Source organism: Schistocerca gregaria, chromosome 7, assembly GCF_023897955.1.
Source record: "Schistocerca gregaria isolate iqSchGreg1 chromosome 7, iqSchGreg1.2, whole genome shotgun sequence".
In the NCBI taxonomy this organism is placed as follows: Eukaryota; Metazoa; Arthropoda; class Insecta; order Orthoptera; family Acrididae; genus Schistocerca; species Schistocerca gregaria.
The window spans coordinates 138,195,233-138,218,500 of NC_064926.1; the positions used below are offsets into that span (position 1 = coordinate 138,195,233).

The 23,268-nt window shown below is 46.8% G+C and overlaps 1 protein-coding gene across 1 annotated transcript in view; it reads left to right on the plus strand.

Annotated features, from left to right (window-relative positions):
* Positions 1 to 23,268, plus strand: part of LOC126281582 (protein O-mannosyl-transferase TMTC2-like) — a 698,078-nt gene that overhangs the window by 644,781 nt on the left and 30,029 nt on the right. The gene's annotated exons all lie outside the window — the stretch shown is intronic.

The following is a 23,268-nucleotide window of genomic DNA, read 5'->3' on the forward strand; positions in this document are numbered from 1 at the left end:
GGGGCAGACAGCACTCGTCCACGGTGATGAGGTGGTTAAAGACGTCACCTGTTTTGGTCTGTACCTTTTCCGCTGCTGCGTCGGTTCGGTGTCTTCCTGGATGGGTGTGATATGTCGCATGTATTCTAGCATCTGGGCGTCCACTTCTCTTGCGATTTTCTTCACAGTAAGGTGGTCAGTCACTTCGTTGTTCCTCATTGTCCACATTGGAAGCGTACTTTCTGCATGATACGATGGTGCATTGCTTTCATATACTTCCACTCGATGCCTGTTTAAGGCACAAACAACACAAGCTGCCACAGGGGCGTCAAGCTGAATGGGGCACCAGAGACACCACAGCTATAAGGTTTCTCCACAGCACATAACAGAATTAGTTGCGGCCATTTGGCAGCAGGATAACAAGGAGAGCTATGACACCAAAATGTGTCACCAGTGGCGTCATTGGTGGAGTCATCATGACATCATTGATGATGTCATCGATGATGTCGCTGGTGACACAGTTTTGGTGTTAGGACTCATCTTGATGTTCTACTCTTCAGGCGCCGATCTCATGTGCTATCCTGAAAGGGGTGTCCAAGTGCAGGATTTGTGTGCACTGCTGACCACAATTGGTAGTAAGAACTGACATCGGTGAAAACATTGCCATGTTGTTCCCCTGCAAATCCAGAAAATGAATTATGCACGGTACTGCAATACCACAATACACTGCACCATACTGTTTTGGCTGCTATAGCGCCATGCTACTGTGCTACATCCTGGAATTTCCAGTGTGTACTAGGACTACAGACATGTATATCCAAACGAACGAAAAAGTACTTACATAACAGTATTTCTTTCGGGGTGACAATTCAGCTTTGTTCACATTATCGGTACTCCATGGATAGCGTGGTTGCGGAGTCTGTGAGATGTGGAAGAAATCAAAGCTGGCCATTAAAAGTGCAACACAAGGAAGAATATCAAATAAGATAACCTTATATTATTGTCACTATACACTACATTAGCAAGAAAAGACGATTAAATTCGGAAACGATCAACAGAAGTACACGGTGATTCAGCTTTCCTGACTGGTTGATTATATGTAGCCCGTAATCCTTCAAATACCTCATGCAAAAGTTATCTTGCTATGTGCAAACTCTTAGCCATACAGAAAAAAAGGACAGGACCTTTTCGTAGGAAATTTGATGTAGTATAATTTTGTACGGGGATATGTTTTCGCTGCAGGCCATAGACTTCGAGTTATTAAAGGAAAACGTGTTTGAAGGTCACAATTGTATGCTTTTCTTGACCAATTCGAAAACTATAGCCCGTAGCGACAAATTATCCTAGTATAAAATTTAACTACATCAAATTTCCTACAAAAAAGTTCTGTTCATTTTTCACGTAGGACTAATACACTCCTGGAAATTGAAATAAGAACACCGTGAATTCATTGTCCCAGGAAGGGGAAACTTTATTGACACATTCCTGGGGTCAGATACATCACATGATCACACTGACAGAACCACAGCCACATAGACACAGGCAACAGAGCATGCACAATGTCGGCACTAGTACAGTGTATATCCACCTTTCGCAGCAATGCAGGCTGCTATTCTCCCATGGAGACGATCGTAGAGATGGTGGATGTAGTCCTGTGGAACGGCTTGCCATGCCATTTCCACCTGGCGCCTCAGTTGAACCAGCGTTCGTGCTGGACGTGCAGACCGCGTCAGACGACGCTTCATCCAGTCCCAAACATGCTCAATGGGGGACAGATCCGGAGATCTTGCTGGCCAGGGTAGTTGACTTACACCTTCTAGAGCACGTTGGGTGGCACGGGATACATGCGGACATGCATTGTCCTGTTGGAACAGCAAGTTCCCTTGCCGGTCTAGGAATGGTAGAACGATGGGTTCGATGACGGTTTGGATGTACCGTGCACTATTCAGTGCCCCTCGAGGATCACCAGAGGTGTACGGCCAGTGTAGGAGATCGCTCCCCACACCATGATGCCGGGTGTTGGCCCTGTGTGCCTCGGTCGTATGCAGTCCTGATTGTGGCGCTCACCTGCACGGCGCGAAACACGCATACGACCATCATTGGCACCAAGGCAGAAGCGACTCTCATCGCTGAAGACGACACGTCTCCATTCGTCCCTCCATTCACACCTGTCGCGACACCACTGGAGGCGGGCTGCACGATGTTGGGGCGTGAGCGGAAGACGGCCTAACGGTGTGCGGGACCGTAGCCCAGCTTCATGGAGACGGTTGCGAATGGTCCTCGCCGATACCCCAGGAGCAACAGTGTCCCTAATTTGCTGGGAAGTGGCGGTGCGGTCCCCTACGGCACTGCGTAGGATCCTACGGTCTTGGCGTGCATCCGTGCGTCGCTGCGGGCCGGTCCCAGCTCGACGGGCACGTGCACCTTCCGCCGACCACTGGCGACAACATCGATGTACTGTGGAGACCTCACGCCCCACGTGTTGAGCAATTCGGCGGTACGTCCACCCGGCCTCCCGCATGCCCATTATACGCCCTCGCTCAAAGTCCGTCAACTGCACATACGGATCACGTCCACGCTGTCGCGGCATGCTACCAGTGTTAAAGACTGCGATGGAGCTCCGTATGCCACGGCAAACTGGCTGACACTGACGGCGGCGGTGCACAAATGCTGCGCAGCTAGCGCCATTCGACGGCCAACACCGCGGTTCCTGTTGTGTCCGCTGTGCCGTGCGTGTGATCATTGCTTGTACAGCCCTCTCGCAGTGTCCGGAGCAAGTATGGTGGGTCTGACACACCGGTGTCAATGTGTTCTTTTTTCCATTTCCAGGAGTGTAGTTTGTGTGTAGTGATCGTGAGAGTATGAGAATCGCACTTGGTATGTCAAGGTGTTGCGGATTGCATAAAGCCCACAAGTAGGGGCAACTGAATCATACTGTATGCAGTGCGAAAGTTCGTACACAGAGCTGCTAGCCTGGGCAGCAGCAATAGTGTTAACTCGGCTGGACATAGATTCAACCTGATCTTGTAGGTCAGATGTGTGTACATAATTCCAAGCTATCTCAACAGAATTCATCAGTTGTAGCGGCTGACGAGTGGTGGCATGGCATTCCCTTGACAATCCATTACCAGACGTTATCAGTGGTTGACAGATGTGGAGAGGTTCCTGGCCAATGCTACAGTAGAGCACTCGCTGTACTGAGGTAGATCACATAAGCGTGATGCCATTCCCTTGACAATCCATTACCAGACGTTATCAGTGGCTGAGAGATGTGGAGAGGTTCCTGGCCAATGCTACAGTAGAGCAGTCGCTGTACTGAGGTAGATCACATAAGCGTGATGCCATTCCCTTGACAATCCATTACCAGACGTTATCAGTGGTTGACAGATGTGGAGAGGTTCCTGGCCAATGCTACAGTAGAGCACTCGCTGTACTGAGGTAGATCACATAAGCGTGATGCCATTCCCTTGACAATCCATTACCAGACGTTATCAGTGGTTGACAGATGTGGAGAGGTTCCTGGCCAATGCTACAGTAGAGCACTCGCTGTACTGAGGTAGATCACATAAGCGTGATGCCATTCCCTTGACAATCCATTACCAGACGTTATCAGTATTTGACAGATGTGGAGAGGTTCCTGGCCAATGCTACAGTAGAGCACTCGCTGTACTGAGGTAGATCACATAAGCGTGATGCCATTCCCTTGACAATCCATTACCAGACGTTATCAGTGGCTGAGAGATGTGGAGAGGTTCCTGGCCAATGCTACAGTAGAGCACTCGCTGTACTGAGGTAGATCACATAAGCGTTTACACCTTGCGGGCATGCATTATCTTGTTGAAAGAAGTTGCAATACCTTGATGTTTGGGCACACGAATTGGCCTTCACATGTCAAAAAATTGAGATTGGTTCATCATATTAATCGCTATGCAAATCCGAAGTTATTTTGTTGTATATCTGGCAACGTAGTTCTTCTCAGAGCCTGCACACACATATACATCTAAGACGACGCTGTGTGCTGAGCTGCTCAGTTCATCTGCTCACAAGCACACCATTACTGACAGTCTGAAGAATTTCCCTCCGCCCTCCTCCAAGAACGCATATCCCCCGTGTGATGCGGTTTCATACACTTTATTCTATCTTGGGACACTATCTGATGAATAAACCTGTTCCACATCTAACCTGAGGTTGTCTGGAGAGCTCGGAAAAACGTTATAGTGGTCCACCTGTATATTGCATAGGAGTAAATGGGTCGAGCGAAGTTATGCAGCTGTCAAGTAATTCCCCCTACTACTCTTTTAAGTCATCCAGTTTCTACACACTCTTGGTCTATTCCTGACAGAGCACGTCGCATGTAATCCCGTACAATGCTTTCTAAGTAAACAGACACCAAAGTTCGGCACGACATGATAGGGTGATGAGCCTCGAGCATTACTGCACACTACCGTAAGTCAACCATAAGTCATTTTCTGATTAAATAACGCTTTGATTAGCAATGCAGTGAGTTTGTATTCAGTTAATTAAGAGTAACCTATTGAACCTATTAAACGTATTTTAAAAGGCTTGATTTTTCTGTATACACTGTTAATTATTGTAATAATCCAATCATTACATAAGAAATCATAATAACTTAAGAATGCTACTGTATTCGTGTTTGTAGATTAATAAATGGGACGAATGGTGTTTAATTTATACATAACATAAATTAGTCATTAGTTGAATTCAAGAATGTAATTACATAAAATATTACTAACAAAATATTTAAATGTGCTTTAAATAAGGGTCGGGACATCTAATAAGCAGTCTGGCCTTGAACTAGAATTAATGCCTCGTGATAGGCAATCTAACATTGATAAAGATTATCAAAGTGCAATCTGACTTAAAAGTAAATCAAACACTCAAAACTCTATCTGAAAAAGTTAAATGGCCATCTCTGATTGGCTGTGAAAACAGCGGAAACCAAGCAATTGAATGTAATGCATAGCTCAAAGATGAAAATGCAAGGAACAAACTGTAGTTGAAATCAAATCGTTAGCAACTGCAAGCCAGAATCTGGATTCTAAATTGGAATAAATGAAGCTTATTGCACATAACTCGTCACCATACTTTATGTTAAGATGCCGAAGCTTGAGACCGCTTCAGGTTATAAAGTTTTACGTCGCCTGTTGTGAACTTATACACTGAAGCGTCAAAGAAACTGATGTAGGTATGCGTATTCAAGTACAGAGATATGTAAACAGGCGTAATACGGCGCTGCGGTTGGCAACACCTGTATAAGAGAACAAGTGTCTGGCGCAGTTGTTAGATCGGTTACTCGTGCTACAATGGCAGGTTATCAAGATTTAAGTGAGTTTGGACATGGTGCTATAGTCAGAGCACGAGCGATGGGATACATCATCTGCGACGTAGCTATGAAGTGGGGACTTCCCCGTACGACCACTTCACGAATGACCCGTGAATATCACGAATCCGGTAAAACATCCAATCTTCGACATCGCTGCGACGACTGAAGAGAATCGTTCAACGTTACAGAAGTGCAGCCCTTCCGTAAACTGCTCCAGATTTCAATACTGGGCCATCAACAAGTGTTAGCTTGCAAAGCGTTCAACTAAACATCGTCGCTAAGGGCTTTCGGAGCAGAAGTACCACTCGTGTACCCATGATGACTACACGACACAAAGCTTTACGCCTCGCCTGGACCTGTCAACACCAGCATTTGACTGTTGATGACTGGAAACGTGTTGCCTGTTCGGACGAGTCTCGTTTCAAATTGTATCGAGAGAATGAACGTATACATGTATGGAGGCAACGCTATGAATCCATGGACCCTGCATGTCAGCAGGGAACTATTCAGGCTGGTGGAGGCTCTGTAATGGTGTTAGGCGTGTGCAGTGGGAGTGATATGGGACCCCTGATACGTCTAGATACGACTCGGTGACAGGGTGACACGTACGTAAACATCCTGTCTGATCACCTTCATCCATTCATGTCGTTGTGCATTCCGACGAACTTGTGCAATTCCAGCAAGACAATGCGACACCCCACACGTCCATAATTGCTATAGAGTTGCTCCAGAAACATTCTTCTAAGCTTAAACATTTCTACTGGCCACCATACTCCCGAGACATGAACATTATTGACCATATGTGGGATGTCTTGCAACGTGCTGTTCAGAAGAGACCTTCACTCCGCCGTACTATTACGGATTTATGGGCAGGCCTGCAGGATTCGTGGTGTGTTTTCCCTTAGTCGAGTCAATGCCATGTGATGTTGCGGCGCTCTGCTGCGGGCTTGGAGCGCGGGGGTGTGGTGGGAGGGGGGGGGGGGGAGGGGTGCACGATATTAGACAGGTGTACCAGTTTCTTTAACTCTCCGGTGTATTCCATCTCAATTTCGTACAACGTCATAGCATTGGTGCAGAATAAAACTCTCTGATTGACATATTCCGAGAGATTTACACGTGGAGATAATCGCGATTCCACACTATACCACAATACGATTTTCCAATATCTTCACTATATTAACTTTCAACAAAGCAACAGAGTTACATGCTATACAAGCCATATTTCTCATGGAATCCATTACTGTGGTTTCACTTCCCAGTTGCCTTGTTCCTGTAGCCACTTTAAAATTAATGTTCAAGGTATTTGCTCGATTATTCGAACTTACCATTAGAAATAATATTGATTTGCTCGTGTAGGGTAAAGTGCAGCGTGCTAGTTTGGCAGACAGGAACGTCAGCTACGCCAGGATCGAATCCACCTGGCTGTTTAATGACTATGGCTGGTGCCCGAGTGTAGGTATTTATGTGGTTTCGCACGCTGGTTTAAGCGAGTACTTAGCTGATCCCAAAATTCCTCCTCTGAAAGTATTATCATAGGAGAACACACGGAACAAGTTTTCCACAATTCACAGGCAGTTGGCGTACACGACTTCCCTGCCCTCCTTTAGCTAACCATTTTTGGCGACAGGAAGGCATCCGTTATCAAATTAAAATGAAATAAATTTGCCAAACCTTGAGTGCACGAGACCCTGCACTAGATGAGATTAAGGCCGAGAAGAAGAACATTAAAGTAATACCGTTGCTTTCATGCACTCACGAGCCAGTGTGTTAGAGTTAGCAACCATTTTGTAAAATGAGCGTTGCTGTCAACAGACCGACACGTCGCTCGGGTGTCTTCTGAACTTTAACTGCCAATAAGAACAACAACCGCGTGCAGGACTTCTAATACACGCCGCATCAGTTCATTTAAGCACATGATAGGGGGCCGCCATAATGGGCACACTGTACCCGAGGCAAAAGAGAGAGAAATATTAGGGCCCGAACACGTATTGGAAGAGAGTAGGAATGATACCGAACATGTACCCTGTGGTGATAAAAGCCATGGGATATGTCCTAATATCGTGTCCGACCCCCTTTTGTACGGCATAGTGAACCAACTAGAAGTGGCATGGACTCCAAAAGTAGTTGGAAGTCCCCTGCCAGAAACATTGAGCCATGCTGCCTCTGTAGCTATCCATAATTGCGAAAGTGTTGTCGATACAAGATTCTGTGCACGAACTGACCTCTCGATTACGCCCGATAAATGGGTTTCATGTCTGCCGATCTGGGTGGCCAAATCATTCGCTCGAATTGTCCAGAATGTTCTTCAAACCAATCGCGAGTAACTGTTGCCCGGTAACATGGTACACTGTCATCCATAAAATTTCTATCGTTCTCTGGGAGCATGAAGTTCATGAATGGCTGCAAATGGTCTCCAAGTCGCTGAACATAACGATTTGCACTCAATGATCGGTTTGTTTGGACCAGAGGAGGCGGTCCATTCCATGTTATGATAGTCCACTCTCTTATAGAGCAACCACCAGCTTGCGAAGTGCCTTGTTCACAACTTCGCTCCATGGCTTCATGGTGTCTTCGCCATACTCGAACCCTACCATCACATCTTACCAACTACATTCGGGAATCTTATCAGGTCATGGTTTTACAGTCGCCTAGGATCCAACCGATATGGTCACGAACCCAGAAGAGGCGCTGCAGGCCATTTCGTGCTGTAGCAATGCGCTCGCGCCTGTTGTCTGCGGTCATAGACCATTAATACCCAATATCTCCGCACTGTCTTAACGGTTATGTTCATCATACGTCCCACATTGATTTCTGCGCTTATTTCACACAGTATTGCTTGTCTGTCAGCACTGACAACTCTATGCAAACGCTGCTGCTATCTATCTGTACTAGCTGACCTCGGTGGGAGTCTCTGACTTTAGAGACGTTCTTTGTGGCGTCATCGGTACTGCGGGAGAGAACTACTCCCGCAATAGATCGGGCCACCGTGCAGTCGGCCTGTGGTGGACCTATTGGCCCAGCCCACGAGTTAAGCAGTTGCCAAAGTGTTCTGCATTATTGTAGAGCACCCTGGCGATTTGCCTGAAACGATCCCGCAGTAAAGGGATGCCAGCTTCCTGGTGGGGCAGCCTCGTTGGACAGCGAGACGGCTTGTGGAGGGCAGTTCGCAGCGCCCTAGTTTGGACGCGCTGGAACGTCGCTATGTGAGACGCTGCTGCGAACCGGCTGCCACGTCAGGTACACGTCTAGTGTGAACCCGAGGTATTTGGCGGTCCTCAACTATGGGATGCCCCCCCCCCCCCCCATCATCGTCACCGGCAGCAGGTCCGGAGGTAGCCTCTTCCTGCTGAAGACGACAGCCTGGCTCTTCGCAGCGTTGTATTTGAGGGGCCATTTTGTGGATCAGGCGCCTAGAACGTCACATCCGAGCTGGAAGCGGCGGCGCATCTATGCCGGATTCATGCTGCGAGTGAACAACGCTGTGTCATCAGCATAAAGCGCCAACTCCACGCTCGCCACCCGTGGAGCGTCGACTGCTTAAAGGGAAGACAGCAGGGGGCCGAGAACCGACCCCTGCGGCACTCTCGCTCGAATCTGCGCGTCGGTGGAAGTGCCTCCATCTGCTCAGACGTGGAACGTGCGTCCTGAGAGATACGAGCGCAGCAGAACCACGTGCGACGTAGGTACCCCCGTGTACAAAAAGTCTGTTGAGTATAAACGACAGCTCCGCCAGTGCACTGTCCTTTTATGTTTCGCGTACGCGATACTACCGCCATCTACATATGAGCATATCGCCATCGCTGTCAACTCAGTGTAGTTTTGCTACTCATTGTATTAGAAGGTATTACTGAAAACCGTTTACTTGGACTAATTTTCTTCAAAAAAAAAAAAAAAGTTCAAATGTGTGTGAAATCTTATGGGACTTAACTGCTAAGGTCACCAGTCCCTAAGCTTAGACACTACTTAACCTAAATTATCCTAAGGACAAACACACACACCCATGCCCGAGGGAGGACTCGAATCTCCGCCAGAACCCGCCGCACAGTCCATGACTGCAGCGCCTTAGACCGCTCGGCTAATCCCGCACGGCGGACTAATTTTCTTCACCAATAAACAAATTGTATGAATTTCCTGCAGATCACTTCTAGTGAGGAAATGATGCTACTTCTTGTGCTCAATAATTCGCATTCACAGTCCCAAACTTATGATCTTTTGCAAACGTTGCTCTTCCTCATATGATAGTTAGGGCAAGTCCGCAGCTCGTGGTCGTGGGGTAGCGTTCTCGCTTCCCACGCCCGGGTTCCCGGGTTCGATTCCCGGCGGGGTCAGGGATTTTCTCTGCCTCGTGATGACTGGGTGTTGTGTGATGTCCTTAGTTTAGTTAGGTTTAAGTAGTTCTAAGTTATAGGGGACTGATGACCATAGATGTTAAGTCCCATAGTGCTCAGAGCCATTTGAACTAGTTAGGGCAAAGAGGTGCTTTTCATTTTCTGTCCTATCACTGGGCCTATATTGTCTCGTGAAGGCTCCTACAATTTGCGAATCTCCCATCCACTTATCCAGTTTATTACATCAAAAATGTGAACATAATATTCGTGGACATCCAGTAATATTCAGAAAAGGGAGACAACTTATTGTGCGAGCTGTGGCCCTTTTCATGGCACTGCAAGGAGATCCGTTATCTTTTTTATCAGTGATGTCTTTTATATTTACCTTAAAGATATGCTTACGATGCTGTGTCATAAATACTGTTTGCAATCATGAATCGTTTCTGGACCTGAGTACTCATGTGAATGAAATGATAATTAAATGGACACCCTAGGTGCAAACAGACGTTCATGTACTTCATTGGGGACATGTTGAAAATGTGTGCCCCGACCGGGACTCGAACCCAGGATCCCTTGCTTACATGGCAGACGCTCTATCCAACTCAGCCACTTTTTTTTGTCTCATTTTATTCGCTTTTGTTCGTTGCATATGCTCGAGGCGGACGTCGTAAGACATTCGTGTAAGTTCGTTGATGATCGATTAACTCAGTTTTTTTTTTATTACAGAGGGCACGTAACTCTCTGACCGAACACGCCGAGCTACCGTGCCGGCGGCCACTCAGGGCATAGAGGACAGTGCGCCTGCAGGGACTTATCCCTTGCACGCTCCGCGTAAGCCCCACATTCTCAACATGTCCACACCAATACATTCGTAATGCGCCTAATAGAAGTTTGGCCATCATAATTCATTTCTAGCAACGGTAACTGTTCTTTCGGGAACAGATACTATCCTCATATATAGTTAAAATATGGCTTTCCGGCCATTGACCTACTTGTGCGAAAGCACAAGCTATGCGCGAATTCGCACGGGACTAGGCAGATTAATCTGCCACGAGTGATGAGTATGATGGGCAAACATCTATTACGAATGTAGTGGTGTGGACATGTTGGGAATATGGGGCTCACGTGGAGCGTGCAAAGGATAAGGCCCTGCAGGCGCACTATCCTTTGTGCCGTCGGTGGCACAGATGGATAGAGCGACTGCCATGTAAGCAGGAGATACCGGGTTCGAGACCTGGCCGGGCACACATTTTCAACATGTCCCAATGAAGTACATCGTCACCTGTTTGCAGCTAGGGTGTCTATTTAATTATCATTTCATTTCTACCAAAGCTGCATGGTCTTCAACGGTAACTGTTCTTTCGGGAACAGATACTACCGTCATATATACTCATATATGAATATTGGATCCCTGTCTTGGGAATACTTATTTTCCAAGTGTTGCTCTCAATATGACGAAAGAGAGGGAATTAATATTTATTAATTATTTGTTCGATTCTTAAAACATGCCGTCTTGTTTATCGAAAGGATTGAATATACTGCGGATAATCAATAAACTGAAATGAAAATAAATGATGAATAAGAGAAAGAAATGAGTCATATATTGTTTCTAATGTTTGCAGCTACACTATGTGATCAAAAGTAGCCGGACACCCCCAAGAACATACGTTTTTCATATTAGGTGCATTGTGCTGCTACCTACTGCCAGGTACTGTATATTAGCGACCTCAGCAGTCATTAGACATGGTGTGAGAGAAGAATGGGGCGCTCTGCGGAACTCACGGACTTCGAACGTGCACATCGCAGCCCAGGGAATTTTATGAGACAGCCATTCATCGCCTTGTGTCACAGTGGGACAAGTGTCTCAACAGCCAGGGTCAATACTTCTAACATACAAGTACTGGTTTCTGTAATTATGCATGCGGCTCGTTTCTTTTGGAAAGCCCCTTTTATAATTTCATTAATGAAAAAGGTACGCCCAATTCTTTGGTTAGTTTTACTTCCCCCGTCTGTGGCTCGGAAAAATATTTAGAGTGTCGTGACTCGTTGGGATCTTTGTATCCTGGGAAATCAGTAGAGCCTGCACCAAAGTCTTTTATGCTCTATTTTTAGAAATTAAATTCTGGACTTTATCGAACTTGATACACAATTTGGACACTGATTCTCATGCTGCGGAGTGAGTACGGCATAGCACCCAAGACCCCCACGGCGTGCGTTCTTGCCTCTGATGACTTTAAGAATTTTCAGAGTCAGTCACCGGAATTCTGCAGAGCCACAGAGATTTCTTTCAGGTGCTGACTTCGACAACTAGCATCAGACAGGGTATAACTATGAACTTTAACTTCTAATCATTTTGTTTTATAGACTAGCAAATTCAAAATAGTAACAAAACTTCTACCTGGAAGTGTGGCAGATAATTGTGTAAAAATATTGGGGAAGTGACATCTCTCGTCCAAAAGTTTACATTAAAGTAACTAGATGTTATTCAGTCACATTAATTTAACTTCAGTTATCGGGGGGAGGGAAGTGGGAGAACGTTGCAGAGCATGCTTTGCCGTTTGTGGTGATCATACATCATGTTAACAGCCATGTACCGCCTATTATAATGTCCAATAGACCATGGTGAATCGTACCAGGGACACTGTGCAGGAATATTGTAATATCCAGCGGACCATTATAAGCCGCGGTGACTTTAGGGTAATTATTATCTTTCAACAAAAGTGTCATTTCCGTTCGTCTCCTTACGTATTTATTTCAGTTATCTTTTCTACTATACTGCATCAGATCTTTCTGTGTATGATCCAGGTTTCATCAAGATGTACTATTTGGTAGTGACACGTCATGCGTAATTTACGTTCGTCCTTAAGTCTTGGACGCCATTGTACTTCTGCTGGAAAGTGTTTCTCAGGCCCGCGGCGACGACAAGTTTGCCTGCAGTGCTCCAGCTCGATACCTACGGAGTACTGTCAGGGCTGAGACGGCCGGCCGCCATCACTGGGATCCCAGTGTGCTGAGTCGCGGCGCCGACGGGGCGTTGCCAATTCGTCAGCCATCCCAGAGGAGTTGACGCCTGCACTCCCCGCGTGGGGCGACCGGACGTAACGGAAGCAAACGCGCTCCCTGGAGTGCCACTCGCCGTCGCCCGGCTAACGAGCTCCACGTGACGAAACTTAATCACAGCGCCTCTGCCAGTCTGTCGGTGACGGCCGGCATTAAGTGCGGCACTTCGTTTTCCCCGTCATACATGACAAATTGCTGGATACTCAGCCACTCTGACATTCGTTGCTGAGAAAAGACAGCATCTCGCTCGGCTGGACACCGAAACTTTCGTACTCGTAAGTACATTGAAGAGCCAAAGGAACTGGCACACCTGCCTAACATAGTGTAGGACCTCCGCGAGCACGCAGAAGTGCCACAATACGACGTGACGTGGACTTGACTAATGTCTAAAGTAGTGCTGGAGAGAATTGACAACGTGAGTCATACAGGACTATCCATAAATCCGTAAGAGTACGAGGGGATGGAGATCTGTACTGAACAGCACGTTGCAAGGCATCCCAGATACGCTCAATAATGTTAATGTCTGGGGAGTTTGGTGGCCAGTGCAATTGTTCCTGGGGCCACTCTGTAGAAATTCTGGAGTGATATGGCTCCATGGATTCATGGGGCTGTTTCCATACCCATAAACTTCCATTCGCTCGATACAATTTTAAACGTGACTTTTCCGCGCAGGCAACATGTTTCCAGTATCAACAGTCCAAAATCGGTACTGACGGTCCCAGACGGGGCGTAAAGCTTTGTGTTGTGCAGTTATCAAGGGTGCAGGAGTGGTGTGATGGGAGGGGTAGAAGAGGGGTTACTGGTCAGTCTGCGCTCCCGAGCGGTACAGAGCAGAAGGCAGAAGCACAATTCACAGTGAAGCCATTTGATTGTTTTCTTCTACCTGAGCTAGCACTGGCACTGGTATTTACTAGAAACGCAGGCGGTGAGACTCGGTAGGAAACTCGTTGTGGAGACTCTTGGACAAACAGGGTTTTGAAATAGTTGTTTATTCCAGAATGGAGGCTAGTTCTAGGGTTAGAAAAAGCATGAATAACACTGTTACAACAGAAGCCAGTGCAGAGTTCCCAGGAGTGGATGCTAACCACAGTAGCAAATACTAGCAGCATTTTAAGGCAACAACTTAGTTGAAAGAAAGAAAGAAAGAAAGAAAACTTACTGAATGTGACACTGTCCACTGAGGCACTCCAAGTGAGAGAGCAGACTTACGTGGAGCTGGACCGAGGCTGAAGGTGGCGGACGCGGATTCGGCGCCCAGATCGTCTGACTGAGAACTCCGCCAAAAATGCGGAATCTATGGGTTTTAAGGAGTCGCGTAGGGGCACTGTTTTTCTCACTTAAAGTCACCCAGCCAATCCCGCAGGTCTCTTGCAGGCGCCTGCCAATCACGGTTTAGTTAGGTCCCCTCTACTGCTTCTAAGGGGGGAATGTTAATGCAGTTGCACTAAGTCCGTATTTGGTATCACCATCGTTCAGCTTTCAGCTGAACGTAATTGCTCTGCCAAATAAGGCTTGAACATTATTGTTTCTAGAATGAGATTTTCACTCTACAGTGGAGTGTGCCCTGACATAAAACTTCTTCGCAGATTAAAACTCTGTGGTGGACCGAGACTCGAACTCGGGACCTTTGCCCCCGAAAGCCAGGAAACTTCATATCAGTGAATACTCCGCTGTAGAGTGAATATCTCATTCTAGAAACATCCCCCAGGCTGTGGCTAAGCCACGTCTCCACAATATCCTTTCTTCCAGGAGTGCTAGGTCTGCAAGGTATGCAGGAGAGTTTCTGGGAAGTTTGGAAGGTAAGAGACGATGTACTGGGGAATTAAAACTCTGAGGACGGGTCGTGAGTCGGGTAGCTGAGTTGGTAGAGCACTTGCCAGCGAAAGGAAAGGTCCCGAGTTCGAGTCTCGGTCAGGTACACAGTTTTAATCTACCAGGAAGTTTCAACATTATTGTTATACGTCATTTAGCCCCGCCCCTCGGGCTCCTCGGAGTAGGGACTGCTAGGTCAACAGCTTTTTGGCCTTCTTGCTCTCTTTCTAACCATTGTGAGCCTACTGACATTGTTGTTCTCAGGGCTGGTGTAAAGCTGGCTTTATACGCTAGTACGTGCCTTTTGGTTACGACATATGAAGTTTCCTGTTATTCCTTGAAGAACAACTAGCGCCCTGGCACCGCGTCTGGGGGTGTCTCCATTTTCGCAAAGCTCTTCCCTTACAGTTTACTTCGTGTAACAATATCTCTACTAGTTTCGTCTGTCCTCAGCATCGTCTCTGCTTCTGTGCCTTGGAGCGCCTGGTCTCCTTTCTCACAGCTTTGAGATAACACTACAGTAGCAAGGAAGTATTACACTGGGCCTTCGGCTCCGAGAGCCCATATAGACGATGTTACGTTGAATGGTTCGCACGCTGACACTTGTTGATGGTCCAACACTGAAATCTGTAGTAGTTTGCGGAAGGACTGCACTTCTGCCACGTTGAACTACACTCCTGGAAATGGAAAGAAGAACACATTGACACCGATGTGTCAGACCCACCATACTTGCTCCGGACACTGCGAGAGGGCTGTACAAGCAATGATCACACGCACGGCACAGCGGACACACCAGGAACCGCGGTGTTGGCCGTCGAATGGCGCTAGCTGCACAGCATTTGTGCACCGCCACCGTCAGTGTCAGCCAGTTTTCCGTGGCATACGGAGCTCCATCGCAGTCTTTAACACTGGTAGCATGCCGCGACAGCGTGGACGTGAAGCGTATGTGCAGCAGACGGACTTTGAGCGAGGGCGTATAGTGGGCATGCGGGAGGCCGGGTAGACGTACCGCCGAATTGCTCAACACGTGGGGCGTGAGGTCTCCACAGTACAACGATGTTGTCGCCAGTGGTCGGCAGAAGGTGCATGTGCCCGTCGACCTGGGACCGGACCGCAGCGACGCACGGATGCACGCCAAAACCGTAGGATCCTACGCAGTGCCGTAGGGGACCGCACCGCCACTTCCCAGCAAATTAGGGACATTGTTGCTCCTGGGGTATCGGCGAGGACCATTCGCAACCGTCTCCATGAAGCTGGGCTACGGTCCCGCACACCGTTAGGCCGTCTTCCGCTCACGCCCCAACATCGTGCAGCCCGCCTCCAGTGGTGTCGCGGCATGCGTGAATGGAGGGACGTATGGAGACGTGTCGTCTTCAGCGATGAGAGTAGCTTCTGCCTTGGTGCCAATGATGGTCGTATGCGTGTTTGGCGCCGTGCAGGTGAGCACCACAATCAGGACTGCATACGACCGAGGCACACAGGGCCAACACCCGGCATCATGGTGTGGGGAGCGATCTCCTACACTGGCCGTACACCTCTGGTGATCGTCGAGGGGACACTGAATAGTGCACGGTACATCCAAACCGTCATCGAACCCATCGTTCTATCATTCCTAGACCGGGAAGGGAACTTGCTGTTCCAACAGGACAATGAACGTCCGCATGTATCCCGTGCCACCCAACGTGCTCTAGAAGGTGTAAGTCAACTACCCTGGCCAGCAAGATCTCTGGATCTGTCCCACATTGAGCATGTTTGGGACTGGATGAAGCGTCGTCTTACGCGGTCTGCACGTCCAGCACGAACGCTGGTCCAACTGAGGCGCCAGGTGGAAATGGCATGGCAAGCCGTTCTACAGGACTACATCCAGCATCTCTACGATCGTCTCCATGGGAGAATAGAAGCCTGCATTGCTGCGAAAGGTGGATATACACTGTACTAGTGCCGACATTGTGCATGCTCTGTTGCCTGTGTCTATGTGCCTGTGGTTCTGTCAGTGTGATCATGTGATGTATCTGACCCCAGGAATGTGTCAATAAAGTTTCCCCTTCCTGGGACAATGAATTCACGGTGTTCTTATTTCAATTTCCAGGAGTGTATTTCTCTTCAGTCGTCCCGTTCTTGCAGGATCCTTTTGCGGCCGGAACGATGTCGGAGATTTGATGTTTTACCTGATTCCCGGTATTCGCGATACACTCGTGAAATGGACGTACGCGAAAACTCCCACTTCATAGCTACCTCGGAGACGCTGTGGCCCACCGCTCGAACGCCGTCTATAACACCACGTTCAAACTCATTTAAATGCTGATAACCTGCCACTGTAGCAGCAGTAACCGGTGTAAAGACTGCGCCAGACACTTGTTGTCTGATGTAGGCATCGCCGACCGCAGTTCCGTATCCTGCTGTTTTACATATCTGTATATTTGAATACGCATGCGTATACAAGCTTCATTGGCGCTTCAGTGTAAATGACATATTGGTCCTGAAAACAATTTGTCCTCATATAGGAACCTAGTCTCACTGATGTTCTAACGCACGACGAAAGTACGTGAAATACAAATTTGCAACTACACTCCTGGCCATTAAAATTGCTACACCACGAAAATGACGTGCTACAGACGCGAAATTTAACCGACAGGAAGAAGATGCTGTGATATGCAAATGATTAGCTTTTCAGAGCTGCCACTGATGGCGACACCTACAACGTGCTGACATGAGGACAGTTTGCAACCGATTTCCCATACACAAACAGCAGTTGACCGGCGTTGACTAGTGAAACGTTGTTGTGATGCCTCGTGTAATGAGGAGAAATGCGTACCGTCACGTTTCCGACTATGATAAAGGTCGGATTGTAGCCTATCGCGATTGCGGTTTATCGTATCACGACATTGCTGTTCGCGTTGGTTGAGAGCCAATGACTGTTAGCAGAATTTGGAATCGGTGGGTTCAGGAGGGTAAAACGAAACGCCGTGCTGGATCCCAGCGGCCTCGTATCACTAGCAGTCGAGATGACAGGCTTCTTATCCGCAGGACAGTAACGGATCATGCGGCCACGTGTCGATCGCTGAGTCAACAGATGGGGACGTTTACAAGACAACAACCATCTGCACGAACAGTTCGACGACGTTTGCAGCAGCATGGACTATCAGCTCGGAAATCATGGCTGCAGTTACCCTTGACGCTGTATCATAGACAGTAGCGCCTGCGATGGTGTACTCAACGACGAACCTGGGGGCACGAATAGCAAAACGTCATTTTTTCGGATGAATCCACGTCCTGTTTATAGCATCATGATGGTCGCATCCGTGTTTGGCGACATCGAGGTGAATGCACATTGGAAGCGTGTATTCGTCATCGCAATACTGGCGTATCACCCGGCGTGATGGTATGGCGTACCATTGGTTACAAGTCTCGGGCACCTCTTGTTCGCATTGACGGCACTTTGAATAGTGGACGTTACATTTCAGATATGTTAAAACCCCTGGTTCTACCCGTCATTCGATCGCTGCGAAACCCTACATTTCAGCAGGATAATGCACGGGCCTTTCTGGATACAGAAAATGTTCGACTGCTGCCCTGGCCAATACATTCTCCAGATTTCTCACCAATTGAAAACGTCTGGTCAGTGGTGGCCGAGCAACTGGCTCGTCACAATACGGCAGTCACTACTCTTAATGAACTGTGGTATCGTGTTGAAGCAGCATGGGCAGCTGTACCTGTACACGCCATCCAATCTCAGTTTGACTCAATGCCCAGGCGTATCAAGGCCGTTATTAGTGTCAGAGGTGGTTGTTCTGGGTACTGATTTCTCAGGATCTATGCACCCAAATTGCGTGAAAATGTAATCACATGTCAGTTCTCGTGTAATATATTTGTCCAATGAATACTCGTTTATCATCTGCTTTTTTTCTTGGTGTAGCAATTTTAATGGCCAGTAGTGTAGATGTTATGGCCGGTCACACGATCCTCCGAGAAACTACAGGGGTCTCCTGCCCAGGACGCCGAGATCGTCAGCACGAAGGTAGACCCTTGGATGAACCCGGCAGATACACTCACCGTCAGAGAGCATGCTTAGTTTGCCGAGACCGCTTGGCATAGGGCGGTCGCAGGCAAGTCGTTTATTAGCTGCAGTGAGGGACGGAGGGTGCGTGCCCCTCTATTTGCTCGGTTGGGGGTGGGGCGCAGTTATCGCCGGAATTAATGCGCACATCCCTCAGCTGGCGGACGCACGCGGCCCGTCTTCCGCAGCCTCCCCCCCGTCCAGGGGTCGCGGAATCCCTATCTAAAGAAGCAGAGAGCAAAGATGCTAACAAAGCCATTGAGGGGACAATCAGCCGCGCTTGTTGAGGCTCCTGACTGCAGCTGTAAATAAACCGCGCCAGCCTCAATTTGCCGGCTGTTCCTATGTCGTTTCATGCTTTATAACCTCGCACGGTAGCACGCTCACAATGGCTTCGTTACCGCCACACATGAAGCGCCACAGTCTAACAGACACCTGCGAAACCGCGCCGCACTTGTCACGATTCGCAATAGTCATCGTTTTGTACACTCTAACGGTTTCTTTCGCAGTTCTGCGAGAAATAGGAGCAACTTACAGAAAAAGACGAGAAATATAAAATATTTGAAAAAACTAGAGCGGTAAGAATGGTAGACCAAGAACAAAGTGTTCGGATTAAAAAGGGTGTAAGACAGGGATGCAGTTTTTCGCCCCTACTCTTCGACGTATACAGTGAAAGTGACGAAAAGTTACAGCACCTGTTCTGTGGAACTAACAGTCTGATGAGTAAAGAATACGGATTGAGCGTAAACAAAAAGAAGAGAGTAATCAGAAGTAGTATTAATGACATTAGTAATAAACTTAACATGAAAATTTGGGAATTCTGTCTTGGGATCGAAGTAACACATGACGGACGAATTAAAAAAAAAAAAAAAAACGCCAAGTGCGAATAGGGATCGCGCAGTGGGAATTCTGTGCAAACTTATTTATGTATGTAGGTACTGCATCCGTCCTGGAAGTCAAGATGTCAACGAATTTTGCCTCATATCGATACCGATACTGGCAACAATTGGAAATTCCAAGACAGTGTCAAAACCTTTGCAGCAGTTCCTCAGAGTAACGCGGACTTACAAAAAAGAAACGATCAGGATACTTCAGTTCACACATGCAGAGAGAGAAGATTTAATAAAGCATTTTTATTTACTAACTAAAACATGACTACAATTACATTTTATATTTGCGTGCAGTAATGTTCGCAAATTATGCTTTTGACAGACAATGAATGGAATGTATGGGGAAATGTCAAAAGATATTTTTATGTGAATAATTCAAGATTTTTTTACTTTACTTGTATTTTGACACCATTATTTTTGCCGAATTTCACGTTTCCAGCTTAACGGGAAGTACTCTACAGGTTTTGATAGGTGTGTTCGCGAGTATCAAAATACTTAACATTGAGACCGAACCTTTTCAAAAAATGGTTCAAATGGCTCTGAGCACTATAGGACTTAACATCTATGGTCAGCAGTCCCCTAGAACTTAGCACTACTTAAACCTAAATAACCTAAGGACAGCACACAACAGCCAGCCATTACGAGGCAGAGAAAATCCCTGACTCCGCTGGGAATCGAACCCGGGCGTGGGAAGCGAGAAGGCTACCGCACGACCACGAGATGCGGGCGAACCTTTTCATTGCATCGACAAGAAAACTATGTCCCTTCGAACGGAATCAAATTTTTAAAAAAAGACTACGTGTCACCGCCACATTAAATACTGTAATTGAACGGCAATTCGAAGCTCAACCACTTCAGGCATCGACAGTACGCGCTCCCAATACTTGAAACAAATTACGAATGTCGCTCCTCACGGATCTCTTCAATAGTGTTAAAATGGTCACACAGTGCCTCGTAATATCGTTCTAACTTTTCTGACCTTCAGTCCCTTTCCTTTACACGTTAGGGTAGCTCGCAAAATTCACACAACACGCTGCGTGCAGTAACAGAATAAGACACAGTTTCCGATCCACGAATCTTTAGTGACTGCACAAACAAAATATAAATTACATCGAGACCTCCCGTCAGAAACCACAATAATTCTACAACCAACAACCATCTAACAAGCACGAACTTTATCACCTCAGAGTAGGTCAGCAGATTCGCTAACAACCGTTCATGGAACTGAAGGACCCCTAAATTCCAAATAAAGTAATTTCCACTGGAATTATCGAGCCTCAAAAATACACAGCTTATTGCACCAACTCCTAACTCAAATAGGCATCTCCCTAATCCACATAACTGCATTCACAGTTTAATTAATCAAATTCGAATATGCGGAACCTCACGGTTAGGAACGCTACTAAATTTCCTACACCGTATAAATTTCGGAACGAGCTAACCGCGACATGTCTCAGCAGTTAGACTTACCGACTCAAGCAAACTGTTAACATCGTCGGACCATCTGCGGCGTCCTATGGCAAAACCGGAACTCAACTAACTGACAGTGTCAAAATCTCCAGGAACCACATCGCAGATAAAATACAACGATCTGTTGATTTCACAGTAATGTTCACATTGTAGAAAGTACCTCTCGTGACGTCGTATGACGGCCGGATATCTGCACTGGTGGAATATCTCTGGACTCCGCCGTCGCTGCTGCTGAATCTCCGCTTTGCTGCACAGTTGATGGGTTTCCCAGCCGCTTGTCCATATGGGTATCTACAACATATATACAAAAATGCTTAGGCAACTACTACGACATGGTTAGATTAGAATTCTTCGTATTTCTTCTCTATAACTCACATGGGGCAGCACGTATGTAGAGCCGAACAATGGCATTTAAGGTATGTGAAATTTGACATAGTACAGCAGTCAGTATCAACTCTTACACTACAGACAATATTACGAAAAATCTACAAACTCACAGTTGTAAAGGGTGTCAAAAACTGACTGATTTTGATAGGTCGAAGAGAATAAAGACGAGTCCAATAAACTTGGGCCCGAAGACATATACTTTCTGAGCTCGGAAAACTTACCGGAGGGTTGGTTGCTGATTTTGGCACGTTGTTGTATTGTCACTCTGTCGATGGGATCAACAAAGTTTTCTGATGTCTGTCGACGCCACAGTACTTTAGTTACGGGCAAGTCAGAGCCTTAGATTGTCTGCAGTCACTTGTGTGGCAGTTGTGTCGTGAAGTTTCAGTCGCATTAGTGAATGTTATTGACAGTAAATTACCCATAGCTCTGGGTACGACATCGGCTTTGTGTTTACTGTTGCTGCACTGTTTGTACATAGAAAGATTCAGTACAATGTCTTTTTCTTTTCCACCACTTGTTAGCAACTGAAGCCTAGTATTCCACAAGTGATGGGGTAGATTTAATTTTCTGCTTTGGTTTAGCGAATAAGAGTGGCATGGGAAAGCTATGCTTTCCACCTTGAAAAATATTCTCTCGCTGAGTACCATCTGATACGCTGTTTGGCTGACTTTACCAGTTTCCTTGGTGACACAGCTTCTCCAGCAACCCAAAGGGTAAATAGTGGAAGGCTTCGCTCCCTCCTCATTCAGAGGAGAAGAGTGTACTGCATACAGTGGCAAAAAAATCCTGGGACCAATGTGCGACGATTAGTAGCAGAGAAAGCCTCTCGTTTGGGCGGTACGTCATAAAATATATCGACTGAACTGCCACAGGGCCACAAGACCCCAGAGGCAGACGGCAGTTCTGCCTATGACTACTGGAGTGGTGGACATCCACTGTTCGTATCTAAGATTTTATTTATTGACGAGGAATATTTCACAAGGAAAGGTGTTTATTATCATGCGCAAAAGTGCGAGCTGGTGCCACTGCCATAGAGACTCGCCACTCACGCGACTTCTACCAGCACCACAGGCGGCGCTGAAGATGACAATATCGACTTCGCCTCGGCAAATTGCCGGACGAATACAACTCCCATGAAAATATGGACATAGTTAAGTTCATAGGACTCCGATTTTTATAACCTATCAACGTAATTTTTTTGTAGTGAAACTGTGGAATACATCACAACGATAGAGATTTTTCCCTTTTACTTTTCAAATATACGTAAATTAAATTTTAACTACGAGATAGTTAATCGTCTCTGAAATAATAAAAATCTGAGGTGACATCTTAGGTCTTCGATGGTACTTTCACCTTGTACTTCTAGTGAAAAACATAATGATGTTTACAACGAATGAACAAAGCGATGGCTGGGAACCTAATATTCGAAATTCTCTCACTAAGAGGGTATTTGCGGACCCATGTTTACTGTAACGTTTTCCTCTTCTGCTATCGTATACTTTCACCCGTGTCAGTTTCACTGTTGATAATGCTGTTAGCATTTTCGCTTCAATAAAGTGCAGGATGTACATAAAGTCCGGGAACACTTTCAATTATTTATTGCACAAGAGCCAAACATTGTACAGATATCATACATATATCTTTTTGAAGAGAAACCGGCCGGCCGAAGTGGCCGTGCGGTTCTAGGCTCTGCAGTCTGGAACCGAGCGACCGCTACGGTCGCAGGTTAGAATCCTGCCTCTGGCATGGATGTGTGTGATGTCCTTAGGTTAGTTAGGTTTAAGTAGTTGTAAGTTCTAGGGGACTGACGACCTCAGATGTTAAGTCCCATAGTGCTCAGAGCCATTTTTTTTTTTTTTGAAGAGAAACCCTGAATGGTTTTTTTTTTTTTATGTGTACCGCCACAGCGTAGTTTGGTAATTTGCCGACAGTCAGCGA